General features: G+C 41.1%; 1 protein-coding gene across 1 annotated transcript in view; it reads left to right on the forward strand.

Annotated features, from left to right (window-relative positions):
* The first annotated feature begins 1,786 nt into the window (after positions 1–1,786).
* Positions 1,787–11,423, forward strand: part of MAP3K13 (mitogen-activated protein kinase kinase kinase 13) — a 37,653-nt gene continuing 28,016 nt past the window's right edge. The window contains exon 1 of the mRNA XM_010175412.2: positions 1,787–1,852. The gene's annotated coding sequence lies outside the window, so the exon portion shown is untranslated. The remainder of the gene's footprint in view (positions 1,853–11,423) is intronic.

Below are 11,423 nucleotides of genomic sequence, written 5' to 3' on the forward strand. Positions count from 1 at the left end.
AGATGAAGATGTGCTGAGAAGCAGATGCAGGAGTCCAGTGACTCCCCAACAATGTATTTTGGTGTAATAAACTGGGGAGAGAAGTGGTTGAACTGCCCTAGCTATCTGCTCCTTGCTCCATGTCAAAGATGCATAAAAAAAATAAACTACTTCCTTAAAATGTGCAAACACCTACCTGTCCCATCATATGAGTACATTTTTAGGTAAGTATTGTCTCTGTAGGTGTGGCTGTATTTGCCTCCAGGAAGGCTTTTGCATCCTGCCCTTCTCCTCCCTCCACACAAGCCAGTATCAGTGGTGCTGGCTGACATGATATCGAGTAGCACAAAATCATTGCTTTCTAAACCCAGATCTGCATTGTTGTTACATCCAGTCCTCGTTTATTTTGGGATGTTACCCAGTTTCCGTAAGGGAAGGTGAGATTATTCTCTCAGAAGGTGTGTTCCACCAGAGTAAGTTTTGGAATATTCAATTTGGCGTAATTGCATCCTACTTGCTAGGAAAAGAGGTGGCGAAAATATGGAAATTCTGGCTCTTAACCATTTGGGGGCTACCAGTTGTTTAGAATGAGTTTTAGAGACCAAGTTGATGAATTCTGGTAAACCCTGAGATGGTGCAATTGTGTAGTTTACAGCCTAGGTTTTCCTTCAGACTTGGGTCTTACTTCCTGGTTATGCTCATCCCTCTACTCCTTCCCTCATATTTCAAAGCTACAAAAATAAGGCAAAACTTGTGCTTTTTCCCTGTCTGGATCCTGGTTAATCATAGCTGCTCTTGAGTGTGTTCACCAAAACATTGCCATCTATCTGGATGTCCAAAATGATGCCCTACACCCTTCCATCTGGTATGCAGAGTTAAGTATATTAATTGGCATGGAATTGAAAGCGAAATGAAAATGGCTGGTAGGCTGTGATACGTGGATGTTATGCCCACCATTCGTTACGTAGCCACAAGTGTGAAACTATGCATGCTCTGATTTGTGTTTCTGAATGTTTCTGACGTGAGCTTGTCTGCCTGCTGTTGGGAATGTTTGAGAGCTGAATGCACGATTTTGTTAGTGCTCCTATTTTTATTTTGTTGGTGCTTTTGCATCACTAATCAAATACAAGCCTCCTATTGTTCTCCCTGCAGCTTCCTTCCAGTACGTGCTTATATTATATTTAGTTATTTTAATAATAATACTCAGGGTTTGTAATCCTGAAAGAAGCCAGAGAGATGATAAACTCCTTTTCTGATTACTAAATACATTTGATTCATATAACAGATGGCTGTTATTTGATATGCTGTTGTTATCCAAGCTGTACAGAGGGGCAGAAACTCGCCGGAGCGATGACTTGAAGGCATTGGAGGATGTCCTCGCCTGGTCCTCTCCGCGGAATGGCAGCAGTGATGCCATTTTACCCAACAGCTTCACTTCAGTTACGAACAAATAGTTGTCAGTGTCTTCTCCCCTCCCTCACACACGTAGTACGGAGGCGCGCAGCCCTCCCGGCTGGCGGGGGAGCCCCACAGGCCGGCCTTTCGGGGCGACTCGGGGGGCTCAGGCTGTTGATGCCCAGATTTTTGCTGGCAGAAGGCAGCCGGCGGTGCCTGCACGGATTGGCTGCCCCCCTGCTCCCCTCTCCCTCTCGCTGTGCGCAGCCCCAGCCAGCACCGCCGAATCTCGAAACAGCCCGATTTACATCCATTCATGAATCCGTGACGTCAGCACGCTTCTGTGCTTCTTTGCAGCAGGCTGCAGGATTGTGTGGGTGGAATTTCCTTTTATTTTGCAACACTTCCTTTTTTTTTTTTTGCCTTCCATCTTTTTAAAATAAGAAAATGGAGCATCACATGAGAAATCTTAATCCTTGTAAGTATTTAGATGGAAATGTCTTTTTTTTTTTCAAGTGTATGTGTTTATGTGTGTGTGTGTTTAATGGTCAGTGTTGCCCTTTCGCCATTTATTTCAGAAGGAAAGATGGATGTTGCATTTGTGATGTGAAAGGGCTGAAAAAATGATGCTGAGAAGGGAAGAGGAGATGTGAAGCCTTAATATATCCATCACTGCATATAAATCTGATAGCTGGCCTGCCCTTTTCCTTGTCGGAGTGCTAGACATTTTTCAGTTGCAATTTTGCACGTTATCTTCTTGTGCCCCCCTTTTAAAGGGGAAGGGAATGGCAGTGGGGAACAGATATATATGGAATTTACAAGGAATGACATGAGAATTACTAGAGATAGCATAAAGAAGCAGAATTGTATTTTTTGCCTTCTAGGCAATTGTTTGTTTTTTGTTTTTTCCTTGTGGGCTAATCAAACAATTCTTCTGTTGTGTTACAGTAATAAATAATTTAATTCCATTTCTGAGATGAAGAAGAGATGTGTTTTTCTTTCTATCAGCTGGGTAGCAATTTGTTCCTTTATTATTGAAGATAGCAATTTGAGCCATCTCTGTTGTGCTGAACACATGATTTTTACCCCTCATTTTCCTAATAGATGAGGGAGCTGGCAGTACCATTGCAGTTAACGATACTGTTCACTGGGGCAAGATTTCTCATATTCTTCCTTACCTGAATGGGGCATGATGTCATGTTTTTCTCACAATGAAATGAGTGGAGTGGTTCTTTATTTTTGGTTTTTTTGGTTTTTTTTTTTTGGGGGGGGGGTGGTTTAGGTACTGCAATAGCTTAATCATATCAAGCCACATGTCTCTCAGGTAAATGGAAAATTGAGTATTTTAAGTTGATCTAGAGAAAGATAACATCAGGCCCATGTGTTTGGATATACTGATTTTATCAATAGGCATTCTGTTCAATAGAAGAACCTGAAGGAACGTATTTTGATCCATAATTTTGAGGGAGAATATATGACAATAGTTAAAATAAAAACCAAATGGATGAGTGAAATGAGAGAGATTCAGCCAGTCTGACTTGCACTTGTGGGCACTTTTCACAGTAGCTGCTGTGTGTGTAGCCACAGACATCTTGGGATATCCTAGAATGTGGAGGTTAAAGTTGTCATCAGTTTAAAAGTTTTCGTTACTATCCTTTTTGTTGTGCCCCCAAATATATGCAAGTTTTTGTTTCTAGAGAGAGACAACCCTTTGAACATCTGTTTCTGTAACAGACTTTGGCTGTGAAAAACAAATAAATCATGATTTTGATGTAGTGGGGGTTTTTGTTTGTTTTGCTTTAACACCAGTTTTGTTTCCTGTATTTTGGGCCTCCATCTGATTATTTGATCTAGAATGGTCCTGCCATTCAGATTTGTCTTTGTCCCCTGCTGCCTGATAGTTAAATTTATAGCTGGCATTCATTTTGACCCCTGTGCCTGGAATTAGCAAATAACTTCTAGCACAGAATATCTGGTAGGGACTCTTACCGCTTCTCAGCTATACCTGGACTGGTGTTTAAAAATGTGTGGGTAGTTGGGGTTTTTTTTCTGGTTGCATTACTAACCTTCCTCTTTTGTCCCCGGTTGTAAAGAGCTAGTAAGCAGCTTATCTCCAGTGGATCAGAAAATTAAGTAATGATTTATTTGAAAATCTCTTCACAGGTAAACAGTTTCACAATTAGTAGTTACTAAAATATGGTTCTGCTCTAAGCAGAGGCAGGGTGAGAAAGATTTTACACTATTTCCTGTTTTCTTATGACTTTTTAACAGCATATATGAGGCAGTGACTGATTAGGCTGGAGTTGTTCATATCTGGTACCTGTTCCAGGCTTCTGCAGTTGACATGTGTGGAATGGATTTCAAATAGTAGGATTCCTCAAAATGGCAGAATCTTTAAATAAAGCTTTCATACATAAAAATAAAAGAAGTCTGGCAGTGGGGGTAAAAACAGATTTAAAATCAGTGCAGATTCCTCTTCAGCTCTGATCCCTGGGCCCCGGGGAGGCAGAGGAAGGTGCCCGAGCCTTGCCATGCATAGAACATTTTAGCTAAGCTCTCTCCCGAGATCCCATGTTTGGAGGAAGACAGCAGCAGACTTACTACTTTTACAACTTCCAGTGAGTTTCTCAGCCATAACTGAATCAAAATTAGTCAACTGAGGCAAATGTTACCTCTGCATCTGCGGAAGACGCTGAAGCTCTCGGGAGTTTAGCACTTCAGCAAGCCCTGGACAATTTATGGGACTTAAAAAAAAATTAAAAAATTAAAAAAAAAATAAAATCAGTACCTCCTTGGGGAATCTGTCCCGTGCATGGGCCTTAATGGGCCTTAGCCTTTTGCAGGCTGCTGTTTTTGTGACATTACAGCAAATCACTCTTGCTGCTTGGGGAAGGGGGAGTAAATATTTCATGTAAAACACATACTACTTTGGATTGAATAGCAAGTTGGCAGCTGTGGCAGAAATACTGAGGTGGACCAGGAGCAGAAACTGTGTGTACTTACTCCCACCCCTATAAATACTCAACATGTATTTTGACCTCTGTCAAATTTACAACTTAAACCAAAAAGTCGGTTGTTGGAGTGGGTTGAAAGGCATTATCAACAGTTGGGTGTAGGCCAGGGTGAAGAATAGATTATTCTGTGTAAAGTACACGGGTTTTATAGTCCTCTAGTGAACCTGTAATTGTTTGTGCTGTTTCTTCTGGAGCAGTCGCTAGCTCAGCGTGTTGAGGGGTGTTGTAAGGGAAGGAAGGAGAAAGTCCTGGTGGGGTGTGGGTGGGAGGCTGGACTTTTTCCAGCAGAGTGGGCTTGAGGAATGGAGGTCTCTCTGTGTGGACATTTTCTTCATTCCTAGGATGTTTGTCCTTTCCTGTCCCAAACCTCTTACTCTGTTACCTTCTGGAGGATACCAGAATTGCTAATGCAGATGTACAGCTGTGGTTTTTCTGCTGAAACACAGATCTAACTTTGCCATCCTTATGTGCCTGAGGAGATTCTCAAATGTTGGTTTATCAACTGTAGCCAAAACATCATCTAGTAGGGATGAACCAAGGGGCTGAGTGCTGCTTTGAGACATCTCCACCTCGAGTGCTGGGTTCAGTGTTGGGCCCCTCACTCCAAGAAGGACATGGAGGTGCGGGAGCGTGTCCAGAGAAGGGCAACGGAGCTGGGGAAGGGTCTGGAGCACAAGTGTGATGAGTTCCCGGCTGAGGGAACTGGGGTTGTTGATCCTGGAGAAAAGGAGGCTGAGGGGAGACCTTCTGGCTCTCTCCAGCTCCCTGAAAGGAGGGTGTAGAGAGGTGGGGGTGGGTCTGTTCAACCAAGGACCAAGTGACAGGACAAGAGGAAATGGCCTCAACTTGTACCAAGGGCAGTTGAGATTGGATGTGAGGAAGAATTTCTTTGCAGAAAGGGTTCAGAGGCATTGGAAGGGGTTGGCCAGGGCAGTGGTGGAGTCCCCATCCCTGGAGGGATTGAAGAGTTGTGTAGACATAGTGCTGAGGGACATGGGTTAGTCGGGGACTTGTCAGTGTTGGGTTAATGACTGGACTCCATGATCCTAAAGGTCTTTTCCAATCTGGGCAAATCGGGGATTCTGTTAGGTGGCACGTGTCATATCAGGCCTCTGGAGGCTCCTCTACTGTTCTTCAGTCCATGACTGTATGTTATGTGTGCTGTCTTGATCGCGTTACCGTCACATAAAGCTCTAGTGGCCTAAGAATAGGATCACACCTCTTGGATGTTGCTCTAACCCCTTGCGCAGTGTTGGTAATGCAGGCTTTGTAAAGGCTCCTGAGCAAGTCATTGTGCTCGCTCCTCTATTGAGGAGTAATCCTCTTTGCTTGTGGAAGTGTTATGGTGCTTACTAAATACAACTTACTACTATGTCATTTCTCATTTAAGAGATCAGCTAGCTGGGTTTCAAGTGTCCCGTTCCCCTTCACATCGGGTGCACGTGCTCTGGTACCCAGTGTAGTGTTGATAGAGCCAGAGCATTGCCTGTATTTCAGTAATTTTTATACTTTCACAAATAGTTGTTTAGTTATTTTAATACTGGGCATGCAGCATGTGGGCTGCTAGTGCTGAGAAGTTTGTGTTTGTAGCTTTTAAATGTCAGATGTGCTTTGTAAATATTGAATAATGCATATCTACTACAAAAATAAGAACAAGCATGTGAGTGAATTTACCTGAGACCAGTCTGATGCCTCACATGAATTAAAGTGAGAGTTTGATTCATTCACTGGATTCCTGAAAATAGCACTTTGCTATTGATCTTCATCCTCAAAGATCTTTCAGACATTAATTAATCTTAACGCTGCTCCTTGGAGGAAAATACAATGTTTCAGTTCTGTAAGTGGGGGAAATTAGAAGACTCTGTTCATTGGTAATACTGGAACATTTCAGTGGCTTCAAGTGGCAATGTCAAAGCAGCTGTAAGGCCTCTTTGAGCTTAACTTCTTCCTGGGTATTTTTGTAGCTGTAAAATATTTGAATTTAAATCCTTTAATCTGTTATTGTTATTTACTAATATAACATGGATCTTTAATAAGGTAGGAAAAAGTGCAGAATTCTGAAGGATGAAGAGACAAAAGGAGTAAAGAAGATCCTGAAGTCTGTGACTGGGTTTTAAAAGTTGTTTCATACTATGAAAACAGCTGGAAAGATGAATGAGTGTAACTGAAGGTCATTTCTAAATTTTGATCTAAGACAGACTCCGATAATAATTCAGTAGCATAAAAAACTAATCAGTGTTTAGTCTGTCTTTTATACCAGCTAAATGTTTTACAATAGTATTGATGAGCCTGTGATGGAGGGTATCAACGGTCAGTCAGACATCAGAACGATGCATACTGAACGTCTGGTGTTCAAGGTATGCACATACCTCGAGACATGTGAACAACCAGAGAGAAGGAAAACAGAAGTAGCAAATGGGCATACAAACTTAAACCTATTTTTGTGAAGTGAAATTATTGTAATGGTGTGGTACAAGATGACCTTTGGTTTTTTACCCCCACCTCTTCCCTCCAAAGGCAGGTGGTTGATAGATTATTCTTTCTTCCAAAACCAAGGACCTCAATTCAGAAACACAGAATTCTGCTTTGCAACAGAAATGTCTAGTACCAAAATCCTGCAGTGAATACAAGAATCATTATGCAACATCACTTATTTCCTATGGCATCAGATTATGCAATTTCTGAGCAGAAGAATGCAAAGCCCTGGAAGAACACAGGAGCATTTTAGCAGATCCAAAAATACCTTATACAGGATAGAGGAAGCATTTATGTACGTAGCGCTAGTGCTGAAAATACGCAGTTATGTAAGCTGCTTATTTCACAAACTGTGCTTTGCAAAGCTGGCTGGCAGGTGAAACAGGAATCAGTCTCTTTCATTGAAATCAGCTGAAGAGGTCTCCCTGCATGTTAGGGAGCGGGGATTGGCTCTTTGTCTGCCTTGTTCACAAAGATTTTTTTTTCTCTTGTTTGTTCCTTGTGCCAAAAAAAGAAGTGGATGCTTGATTTCTTTTTCCAAATCAAGCACTTCTTCTCCACCCCCTACAAATTTGTGATCTGATGTTGAAGGAGTTCCTAGTTAAATATTTGTCTAGTGTTTGTGGAGGTAGAAATTCATTCCTATGCTGAGAGCCAACACAGATGCACAAATTTCATGTGGGGATAAGAGTCAACACAGTTCTTTTAAGGTGAAGTAATGCCTTGGGAATCTATTCAGTTTCTTTGGAGGAGTCAAGAGCATGTGGTAAAAGGGGATCTGGCTGATACAATCTGTTGGGATTTTGGCAAGAATACTTACCAGAGAGTCTTAAACAGCTATAAAATAATAGGGACATGCCTTTCACAGACAAGTGATTGGTTAAATGGTATAAATAAGAGTAGGAATAAATAGACAGTCATGTTGAAACATTTTTCTCTCAAAGGAGTTATCATACAGCCCTGCTTTGGAGATTGCACTACTTACACTAAAACCTTTTCTTCCCTTATCAAGATCATTTAGGAATAGGCTGAAGCAAGAGCATTTATTCTATGAGACTACGGAAGTAAGGTGTGCAGGATAATAAACACGTAAGCCAATTGCAGAGAGTACTGGAAGGCTCTTGTGAACTTGGATGATAAAATGTCAGTCAAATTTAGTGGTGATTAAATACAATTTAATCTTAACATCCTGTACATAGGAATTAGGCTCTGACCTAGCTTTTACTGCTCAAGAATGAGATCTTTAGGTTCTAAGAGACCCGTGGAAGTTAGCTCAGCATCCTGAAGCATGCTTAGACACAAGATAGCATTAGAGGAATAGTTAGGAAAGCAACAAAGAACAAAAATTATCATTATGCCTTTGTACATTTCTGTGGTGTGCCTATGTCAGGGATCCCATCTATGCTCTTGCTCCCCCAGGTCTGTGGTGATACAGGAGAAACAGAAAAGATGTAAAGAGTTGATCAAAGATAGAGAGAAGCTTTCATATGTTGAGTGAGAAGGTAAAGTGGGAAATTTTAGACTTGAAAAAAGGTGTTGGAGTGGAGGATGAGATAGTTTATAAAATCTCAGCTGGCATTAAGAAGATAAATAGTGTTCAAGTGTCACTGAAACAGTGAACAACTGGTTGTTCAAAGAAAGGAATTAGATAAGAGAGGCAAAGCGAAGCATAGTTGCTGTTACCTTATGCAACATACAGTTAAGCTACAAAGCTCCTTGCCACAGCATAGTGGTTGCCAAAGTGTTCTGGTTAAAAAAAATTCTTTGACGCACTTGCACAGGAAAAATACTTTGTGGGCTATAGAACAGAAAAATACCACTGTGTGCTTCTGGTGGAGAAAGGCGGTGGGCTGCAGATCATGAGGAACTGGGTGGCACTGCACTGGGGAGGTTATGCTGCCTTTTCTGGGTCCTTTTCTGGGGGTTTGGAGGCAGGAAATGGGGATAGATGAGCCTGGCATTCTGGTGTGGTATAGTTTCCTCTTATGCTGTAGTCTGGGTGCCACTTATTTCTACTCTGACAGGCTCAGTTGGAATGTGTAAGGTGCACAGCAAACCTCCAGCTGGCTCTACGCACAGAGCTTGAATTCAGCCATTATGAATATTTCTTGGCTGGTACACCATACTATTTTTGTCATTGTCAAAAAGTGTTCAGACCAGAAAGCTAAACAGAGTTCTCTTTCTCACCAATACGGCGACAAATAAAAGTATATTGCAACTGTAAAATCACTTTTGCCAGAAGTGATGCATCCCTGTTTTAGGATAGACTGAATGTGTTGACTAAAGGCTAACTGAAGTCACCGAACACGTGAATTCAGGCTTCTGGTGGGATAATACAGACATAGCTACTTACAACGTGGTTTACATGTCTGTGGTCTCATGTGCTTAATGCCTGTGACTACGTTAAAATATTTTGTGAACATTTTAGAATGATCATCATAGTTGTAAACCCAGAGTGATTGCTGCTGCATAGCTCGTGAAACGATTATGCTGTCTGCAGAGGTTAGTTGTCTTATGTTGAGGTAGCATCCATGTATTTACTGGAGAAAGGCATTAGAAATATATATTCCAGTCAGTATTCTGCAGTAGGTACAGAAGTAGTGTAATATTTATCTGACAACTAGAAACAGGGGTGGGGCACAAAAAGAACCAGTGTTACAACACTGGTTTTCCCAGATAAATCTGCCGTTTTCTTGTAGAGTAAGTTAGGGTACATGCGTAAATGTGTTGCAGTGACGGAAAATCTCAAGTGGGTCAGATGAAAAATTTTCAACTGTTTTACTGGAAATTAATTATATATTTGCAATGTCATAATTGTAATATGTAAAAATAAGACTGGATCGTGGCTGAGCATTCACGTGGGTGTGAGATGGGACTTGTTTTGATGGGGAAGAAACATCCTTCCTTGAAGGAGCAGCGTATCTCGAGAAAGAGATTGCCTAAAAAACCCCAAGCTTTTGCCTTGGGATTCTCCATAGTTATCTTAAGATTTGCCCAATAAATGGGCTAGACTACACCGAATTAATATGGACTAGTTTAATAGTGTAGTTTCTTTTTTGAGAACAGAACAGACCTTTTTTTTTTTTTTTTTTTTTTTTTAATCAGGGGAAGGAATGCAGAGCAATTCTGGGTAAAGCTTCAGGATATGTTTGTTTACAATTCCTTCCTGTGAATAATGTGACCTCAAAAAAACCAAAACAAACCAAAACCAAACCCCAAAAAACAAAACCAAAACCCCTGAAAACAAAAAGGTTGCATTTTCATGATGTGTAACTCATTCTCTGTTAATAAATCAGCTATTACAGTTTGTGTTCAAAACAACCATGTAAAACACAAGCATATATTTCAAGTAATGTAAAACCATAGAAGTGCAGCATAAAAGGAGTATTTGATCTATTCATACAGCACTTCCCTTACCAAGAGACCAGGAAAAGAAAAAGTTTGGTGGAATCCTGTGCAATAAAATCATGTGATTTCAAACCCCAAAGGTCAGAAGTGACAGCCAAAGCTCTGGCACTTGCCAGCTCAGCAACTCTCAGTGCTTTCTTGTGCTAAAGTCATGCAGTGTGGAAGGTCAAGAGATGGGAGAGGATTGTGTATCAACCTGTTGTAAAAATTCCATGTAGAAATCAAGAGATAGCCACAAGGGACAGGAGAACTCAGCTGCAAGATATGTGTAGTGAGATGACTATACTTTATAAGGATGCTTTTTGTGTTTTTGTTAGATTCTAGAACATTTTAAAGTATGTATTGTCCCAAGTCAGGAGTACTGCTCTAGTTTTGAGATGATTCACACATAAATTGCAGTGGTGGTGTCAGTGCAGAAAGGTGTAGTTACCTTGCTTTACCTAATGCAGCCAGGAGGAAATCACACTGAGTACCAGGAAAAAGCAAGGGAACTCCAGGGCTTGAATGTAAATAGTGATAGGGACAGGAATCTCTTCTATCCTTGATACTTGCTGTGTTATCTGTCAGCTAGTTTTGCCAGCTGCTCTTTTTTTCAGCCCTTAAGAGTGGATCAGACAATTGCTTTTTATATTGGAAGTGCAAGCATAGAATATGCTTGACTGGACAATATAAGAAATAGTGCTTCAAGGAAACTACCTTAATATTGCTAGTCACTTGTGCTGTGAGGAAACTGAGTGGCGACCGCTTTGTACTTATGCAACCTTTCCAGCATGCTAACGTCTTGTTTGTGTGCTGTATCTGGAATTGTAGTTTGCTATTCTATTTTTTAGCACAGTTCTTTAAAGGAGAAACTTCCATTATGGTCCATGCAAGGCATTTGTTTAACTCTGCCATGTTTTCAAACCTGACCATTGCTTTGCTCTCATAAATATTGGGCTCGTTTAAGCAGAAGTGTGCTTTGGTTACTCTGTGTGTGAGAACATTTACTAGATGGATGTTTCCAGGAGCAGACACAGTATCAGGGAATGTCAGAGCACACTCTGTGATAACTAATTCACCCATTCTGGTGCTGCTTTGGGTAAATGGTCACTTTTCTAATAGCTTTAAACTGCACTTCAGGCTGTCTGATGTGTTGCGGTGCAGTCACGCTCT

The sequence above is a fragment of the Antrostomus carolinensis genome, unplaced genomic scaffold (genome assembly GCF_000700745.2).
Source record: "Antrostomus carolinensis isolate BGI_N321 unplaced genomic scaffold, ASM70074v2 scaffold19209, whole genome shotgun sequence".
Taxonomy (NCBI): Eukaryota; Metazoa; Chordata; class Aves; order Caprimulgiformes; family Caprimulgidae; genus Antrostomus; species Antrostomus carolinensis.